A 7,259-nucleotide genomic window follows, 5' to 3' on the forward strand; every position below is an offset into this window, starting at 1 on the left:
AGTCATTTTGGCACTGGTGATGTGATGTGTGTGATTTTCAAAGTCTACACCCAGGTTATTTACAGAAACCTCATTCATAAAGGACTCAAGGACAGCAATGCCCATTTTCAATCTCTTTGCTGGTCTTTCCGATTCTTTGCTGCACATGTGGTTTAATTCTGAGTGATAAAATCCAGTCTTAAATAAATTAAAACAATCACTTTCACCATTGCTGGGCAGGCTGAGTAACTCTTCTGTTGTGACAGACACATGGTTGACTGGTCCACACGGTGTGAGGAAAGCTACCATCCAGGCAACTCATATCTGTGGGGTTGCAGACAGTTGCTACACTGTTGGTCAAAGCTGTCAAGTCACTGGTAGTGAAGGAGCTGAGACTCTTGCTGGCATCTTTAAAAATATCCATTTTTTTTGTCACTTGCCATTTTCTCTACAGCATTTAAATCAAATTTCCCATTTTAATACTCACTGGTGGAAGGCTGCATTGAGGTTCCAGCTGTAGCTGGTCTTTTCTACTTCGTGAATTTTTCTTTTTCCCATCCTTTATCTCCTTGGTTTTTGCCTCCTATCACTAGATAGTACAGAAATGGGGTAGAGAGGGAGAGATTGGGGTCCTTGAATCTAATTTCTTTCTTCTTGTTTCTTCTTTGAGCATGACTACTAACAGACCACAACCAATGTTCTTTAGTGACCATCAACCATCTACCCCTGCCTCTTAGGGACCTAGCATTTATATATCCTCTGAAAACTTTCTAGAATTTCAAATGTCACACAATCACAGAAACTATCAGCAGTTGAAAAAAAACCACACCTCTTGTAGAGTATGAGGCAAATCCTAGTCGGATGCTACAGACAGTCCAAAGAAGCCCCACATCCCTATACCTGGGATTAAAACAAAAACACATTTTTATTATATTTCTGTGTTTTTTTTAAAGAACCCAAAATTCACTATATACACTCTCTCTTTCCCCCTCTCTATACACACACACACAAACACATACACATACACACATGCACACACACACACTCACCACACCACACCAAAACTGAAATGTAATTAAAAATTTAAGTTTAGAAAAATGTTATCCTATGACACTCATATGTGACCCCCTCCTCAAAGAATAGAACTAGAAACAAACCTAAGGAAAAAAATGATAGACCCGTGCAACATTTTCTTTTTATTACTGTATGTGTGATGTATGTGTTGAGATCCAGGATGCCGTAGTGTGCATGCTAGGAGGTCAGAGGACAACTTTGCAGAATGGGTTCTTTCCCTTCCTCAGAGCCCTCCTGTAGTGGCTATTCCTGGTTGTCAACTTGATTATATCTGGAATGAACTTCCAGAATTGGAAGGCTCATCTGTGACCCTGATCTTGAGGCTGGGAGATACAAGTTTCTGACTTGGATCTTAGCATAGAGATCTTGAGGTATAGCGGCTATGGATCCCAGGAGACTAAGGCGAGGAGATCTATGAGTTTAAGGTCATCTCATATCCAGGCTTGGTGGCACACACCTTTAATCTGGGCCACACCTTCTGCTGGAGACCTACACAAGGACATTGGAAGAGGGAAGGTGCTTGCTTCTTCGCCTGCTTGCCTTGTGGGACTGAGCAACTGCTAGATCCTTGGACTTCTATTCACAGCAGTTGCTGACCATTTTTGGGGAGCTGAATTACTGACTGTAAGCCATCAACAAATTCCCTTACTATATAGAGATTCCCCATAAGTTCTGTGACTCTAGACAACCCTGACTAATACGTCTCCTAACCCTTATGTAATTTCTGGGCATCAGATTCTGGCCATCAGTCTTGTAGTACAGGCTGGCTGCCCATAAGCTATCTCCATAGCTCCTGCAATAAAAGCTTTATGACATGGAAAAAGAAATTGAAGATATTAGAATATTTCCTGTGCTCATCCATTTTGGAAGACTCATACTATAAAAAATGCTTATATTATTTAAAGAGGTGTATAGATTCAGTGAAATGTCCATCAAAATTCCAATTACATTCTTCACAGTCCTAGAAAAAGAAAACAACCATAAAATTCATATGTAAATATAAAATACTCTGAATACACAAAGCAGTCCTAAGCTTTGGCTTAAAAAGCAGGACCACAATACCCCATCTCACATTATCCCATGAACCATCTTAACAAAGACAAACAGACATGTACACCAACACAACAGCAGACCAAAAGGTAAGTGTGCATAGCTACTGACACCCAAGGACACCTTTGTAAAGAAACGGTGCTGGGAAAACTGGGTGTCCACTCGTAGAAGAACCCTGACCTGTATCTTGCATTTGCACAATTACAAATTTGAAATAGATCGAAGGCCTTAATACAAAATCTGAAATGTTGAGACTTCTAGAGGAGAACATAGGAAAAGACAAAACATTCTAAAAAGGCCTCTAGTAGCACAGAATAATTCCTAGAATCAACAAATAAGTTTAAATGAAACTAAAATGCTTCCACACAACAAAGGATCAGCAGAGTAAAGTGACAACCTGAAGAATGGGGAAGTCTTTGCCAGTGGAGAAACCTGCCATATGACCAAGTTGTACCACTCCCAGTATATGACCCAAAAGACTCTGAGTCAACATTCCATAGAGATAGGCACATGAACAGCCATGTGTATTGCTGTATATGATCAATCATATATGCTCAGCCCAGGGAGTGGCACTATTAGAAGTTGTGGCCATGTTGGAGTAGATGTGTAACTGTAGATGTGGGTTATAAGACCCTCAACCTAGCTGCCTGGAAGCCAGTACTCTGCTAACAGCCTAAAGATGAAGATGCAGAACTCTCAGCTCCTCCTGCACCACGCCTGGATGTTGCCATGCTCCCACCTTGATGATAATGGACTAAACCTCTGAACCTGTAAGCCAGCCCTAGTTAATTGTCCTTGTAAGAGTTACCTTGGTTGTGGTGTCTGTTCACAGCAATAAAACCCTAACTAAGACACTGTACTATCATAATATCCAGGAAATGAGCTAGCCTAGATGTCTATCAATAGATGAATAGGTAAAAGGATGTGGCACATGTACACAATAGAATTTTTATCTACAAAGGAATTGAAGTCGTGGCAATTGGAAGAAGATGGATGGAATTGGATATCATTATGTTAAATGGAACAAGCCAAACTCAGAAGGACAAATGCCATTTGGCTTTTTTCATATACAGACTCTCAAGGAGTGGGAGGGGTGGTAACAACATGTGTGACAGGAAAGAAGGAGCATTTGGGAGGTGAGGACCAGCAAAGAGCAGAGGACAGGGAGGAGACAATGGCAGGAGTAGAATAAGAAGTATAATTACATACAAGTACAAAAATGCTACAAGGAAACCATTACTTTGTATCCTAACTTCAAAATTGATTTAAAAAATAATTATATGCTGACAGACAATGGTTGGGAGGAAAAAAACATTTAAATACTCTTTTTAAGAGTATTTCTCTTCTGTTTCTTTATTCCTGCCTTCAAAATAAGATAGCACAGTACAGTTCTACCCCTGCTCTAAAAGGACTTGATGGGCATACAGCTTATTTATTCAGTCAGCAAATGTTTAATAACCATGTCATGTGTGTCAGTCACCACATAACTCACGGCACACTGGCTTCTGCCCTAGAGTGGGTAGCAATATAAAGAAGTGCCTTGGATTCTGCCCGGCAACAAATATCGGTCTCCTTGTTGTTTTTCAGCCATGCCCATGTGTCTTCCTATGCACAAGTTTACACTATTTCTCTCATTTGTGAACAAATGTGCACGATTTTTCACCAGCTAAAGTGATCTTTGTGCTTTCCTTTACTGTGAGTGCTTGGTGTGGCCGGGCTAGAGACCCCGCCCAGGGCTTTGGGCATGCTGGGCTTTGCTATTGACCCACATGAAGGCCTTCCCGTTGGGGTTGCTTCCAGAGCAGACAGGTAGGACTAAAGTGATTAGATGCATGGGATAGTATCAGCTCATTCTCACTTGTGGATTCTTCCCTGGGGTTCAGAAGCCTAGAGATCATCTAAACTGAGGCCTACATCTAAACCCTTTCTTTTCTTTCCTTAATCTCAAATTCCTCTCTTCTCCCTTTCTATTGTCATTAAGTTTAGGCAATTTTTTTTCCTTGTTTTTTCAGATTGCCCTAACCTCTTGAAGTACATCAAGGCTGTCATCACAAAGTTAAAAAAAAAGTTTAATTTAAAAAACAGAAATTAATTGCTCACCATCAAAGTATGCTATCAGCAGGTAGTGATGGTGCACACCTTTAATTCTGGAAGGTAGAGACAGGCAAACCTCTGTAAGTTCAAGGCCAACCTGGTCTACAGAACGAGTTTGAGGCCAGCCAGGGCTACACAGAGAAACCCTTACTCAAAAAACCAAAATCAAAATAAAGAAAATATCTAATAAAAAACAAAACAAAACAAACCTTAAACCAGACCAAAATATAAAAACAACTATCAATTGTATCTTGTGTTCTTTTATTTTACACACATATTAAATTCACACATATATATGCATACATATATACACACATACATATGTTCATATACACATATGTGTATATGTATATAGTATTTTGAGACAGAATATATTATGGAGCTCTGGCTGTCATAGAACTTGTTATGTAGATCAGGCTGCCTCAAACTCACAAAGATCTTCCTTCTTCTGACTCCTGAGTGCTGGGATTATAGGTATCACAAACAAGCCTGGCATCTTGTATTTTTTTTTAAGATATTGTTTTCATAGCAGAGAAATGCCGGAGTAATATTTTTTAAAGACTATGTCTGCTAGCAGAGATAACTATCTGTGGCCTTCCCAGCCTGTCTTGAGCAGGCTGAACAGACCTTGAGTGCTTGCCACAATGGACCTTATCGACCTTGGTGGAGTCACCTGCCTCAGTTGCTCGTTCAAGTTCCTACACAGGAACTTAGAAGAATAGACTGCCCAGCTAACCTTGCTTTGCAACAAAATCCAGCTGAAACAAAGGATGAGTCTGTGGGCTTGCTTTATATAAACACAGTCCTAAATATTCAACTTGGAGCCTTAATCAGAACCTTGCCTTGTCTTCTCCCTGTCTCTTTTTCATTTCCAGCCCCCATTTCAGGTAAACCCAGTTCATCAATGGCTGCTGAATGGTTACAACTATCATGTACCATGGCAGATATCAACATCTTTGTTCTTTTATACTACTATAATCAAATCAATTTTTAATTTTGGGTATAATTCTGGAGAGTTTTTCTTCAAAGGCCGGATGATATTTTGTTCTTCTCTTATTTAACCCTATTTACCCTATTTATTTGATTAATTTAATTCTAGTTACCAACAAAGGTCTAGTTTCTCATATGTGAATAGATGGATTCATCTAAATTGGTAATCATATTTAAAATATGCCTGATGCCTTTAGATGTTTAAATATTTGAGCTAATAATTACATTTCTGAAAATAATTGCTAGAGATATAGTTCAAAATGGTTTTGATTAAAAAACAAACAAACAAACAAGTAAAAACCAATGGTTAGATGTAATGAAGTAGGTGGCAATGCCTTGACTATATTTGCATTGTTAGGCCAAAGGGCCTCTTCCATCCTTGTCAGGGGGAGTGGCAACCTTCTCTCCTTTCAAACAACATGGCTTTAATATTTCAAAGTTACCTAACTAGAAAATGAAAATTAAGAAAATTTACTTTATGGATGGTTTAAGAATATAGAAAAATGCTAATGTTAAAAAAATCCACCATATTGTGGGGGAACACAGTGGGGTCCCCCTTTTCAAACAATGAGAGGGGGTAATAGGGGTAGGATTTGTGTGAGGGAGAACTGGGAGGAGAGGAGATGCTGATATTGGGATATAAACTGAATAAATATATTAATTTAAAAATCCACCATATAGCCATGTGGTGGTTTTATACACCTTTAATCCTAACACTAAGAAGGCAGAGTCAGGTAGATCTATGAGTTTGAGGCCAGCCTGGTCTATAGAGTGAGTTCCAGGACAGCCAGGACTATACACAGAAATCCTGTCTTGAAAATAAATAAATACCACCACATAAACTTGAATATTCATTATAATCAGAACCATGCAGAATAGTTATTATAAGTACAGGTATGTGAAATAAATCTATTATGATGATAATTAGTATTTAAAGTTATGAAGAACTCTAAATGCTAACCTATTTCTAAATAAATAAATAAATAAATAAGAGTTCTGTTGCTGGTTTTCCTTTTACGTAATACTTACCTATACTTTCCAAATTTCTTCCTCAGTAAATAGGTATTACTACTAGAAGTGTAGAAAACCAGAAATAGAAACTTTAGTGGCAGAGAAGGCTGTGGAGGTGGATGAGGAGGTTTTGGTTGAGGTTGGGGTTGAGGTCAGGGTGGAGGTGGTGGCCTCAGGGGTCAAGGAGGTGAAGGAGGAGGTAGCTGATGTGGAGACTTCCAAGCTGGGGAGGTATAAAAGGGAACCAGTTAGGGAAGAACAGTGATGGTGGAATCACACTTGCATGAAGGCATTTTTAGCCCTTGCGGAAAGGAAGAAGCCCTTGTCAGAAAGAATATGTTCCTTGGAGAATCTGTGTATGGAGAGAAGAAAGTCTCTACTTCAGAAGGAGATGACAAAACTGAGTACCAAGCCTAGAAACCCTTTGGCTCCAAGCTGGCAGCAGTAATCCTGGGCAGCATAGGCCAGATTCACACCAAGCCAAGTGTGGTCTACCCCAGGGCAGCCTCAGGCACCACCGTCTCCCATGTCTCTGATACTGGCCTGGATGGTCTGGTCTATGCAGTTGAGTTCTCCCACCACCACTTCAGCTGGGACCTCACCAACTTGACCAAGAAGAAGACCCACATTATTCCTGTGATTGAAGAAGCTCAGCACCCACACTAATACCACATGCTTATCGCAATGGGGGATGCGATCTTGGTCAATGTAGCCCAGCCAGACCAAACACGGATTGTGGCCCTGAGTGCCCCACCTTCCTTCAGAATGGAGGACACTTTGTAATCACCATTAAAGCCAGGTGCATTGACTCCACAGCCTTGGTGGAAGTTGTGTTTGCATCTGAAGAGAAGAAGATGCAGCAGGAGAACATGAAGCCTCAAGGAGCAGTTGACAAGAGAGCCTTACGAACAAGGCCACACTATGGTTTAGGTGTGTACAGGCCACCTCCCAAGGCAGAAACTCGGAGCTGTGTGGATTGGAAGAAATGTCTGTTGCTATTGTTGCAGTGTTTTGTTTTGGTTTGGTTTGGTTGTTGGGTTTTTTTCCTATTAAATGAGACT

At 40.2% G+C, this 7,259-nt stretch overlaps 1 non-coding gene and 1 pseudogene across 1 annotated transcript; one reads left to right on the plus strand and one right to left on the minus strand.

Annotated features, from left to right (window-relative positions):
* Window positions 1-2,133: 2,133 nt before the first annotated feature.
* The window catches only part of LOC116070808, a 41,209-nt pseudogene continuing 36,083 nt past the window's right edge, over window positions 2,134-7,259 (plus strand).
* On the minus strand, window positions 5,483-5,608 carry LOC116071869. The gene has a single exon (XR_004111216.1). It is a non-coding gene; the product is annotated as a U6atac minor spliceosomal RNA (small nuclear RNA).

The sequence above is a fragment of the Mastomys coucha genome, unplaced genomic scaffold, assembly GCF_008632895.1.
Source record: "Mastomys coucha isolate ucsf_1 unplaced genomic scaffold, UCSF_Mcou_1 pScaffold22, whole genome shotgun sequence".
NCBI lineage: Eukaryota > Metazoa > Chordata > Mammalia > Rodentia > Muridae > Mastomys > Mastomys coucha.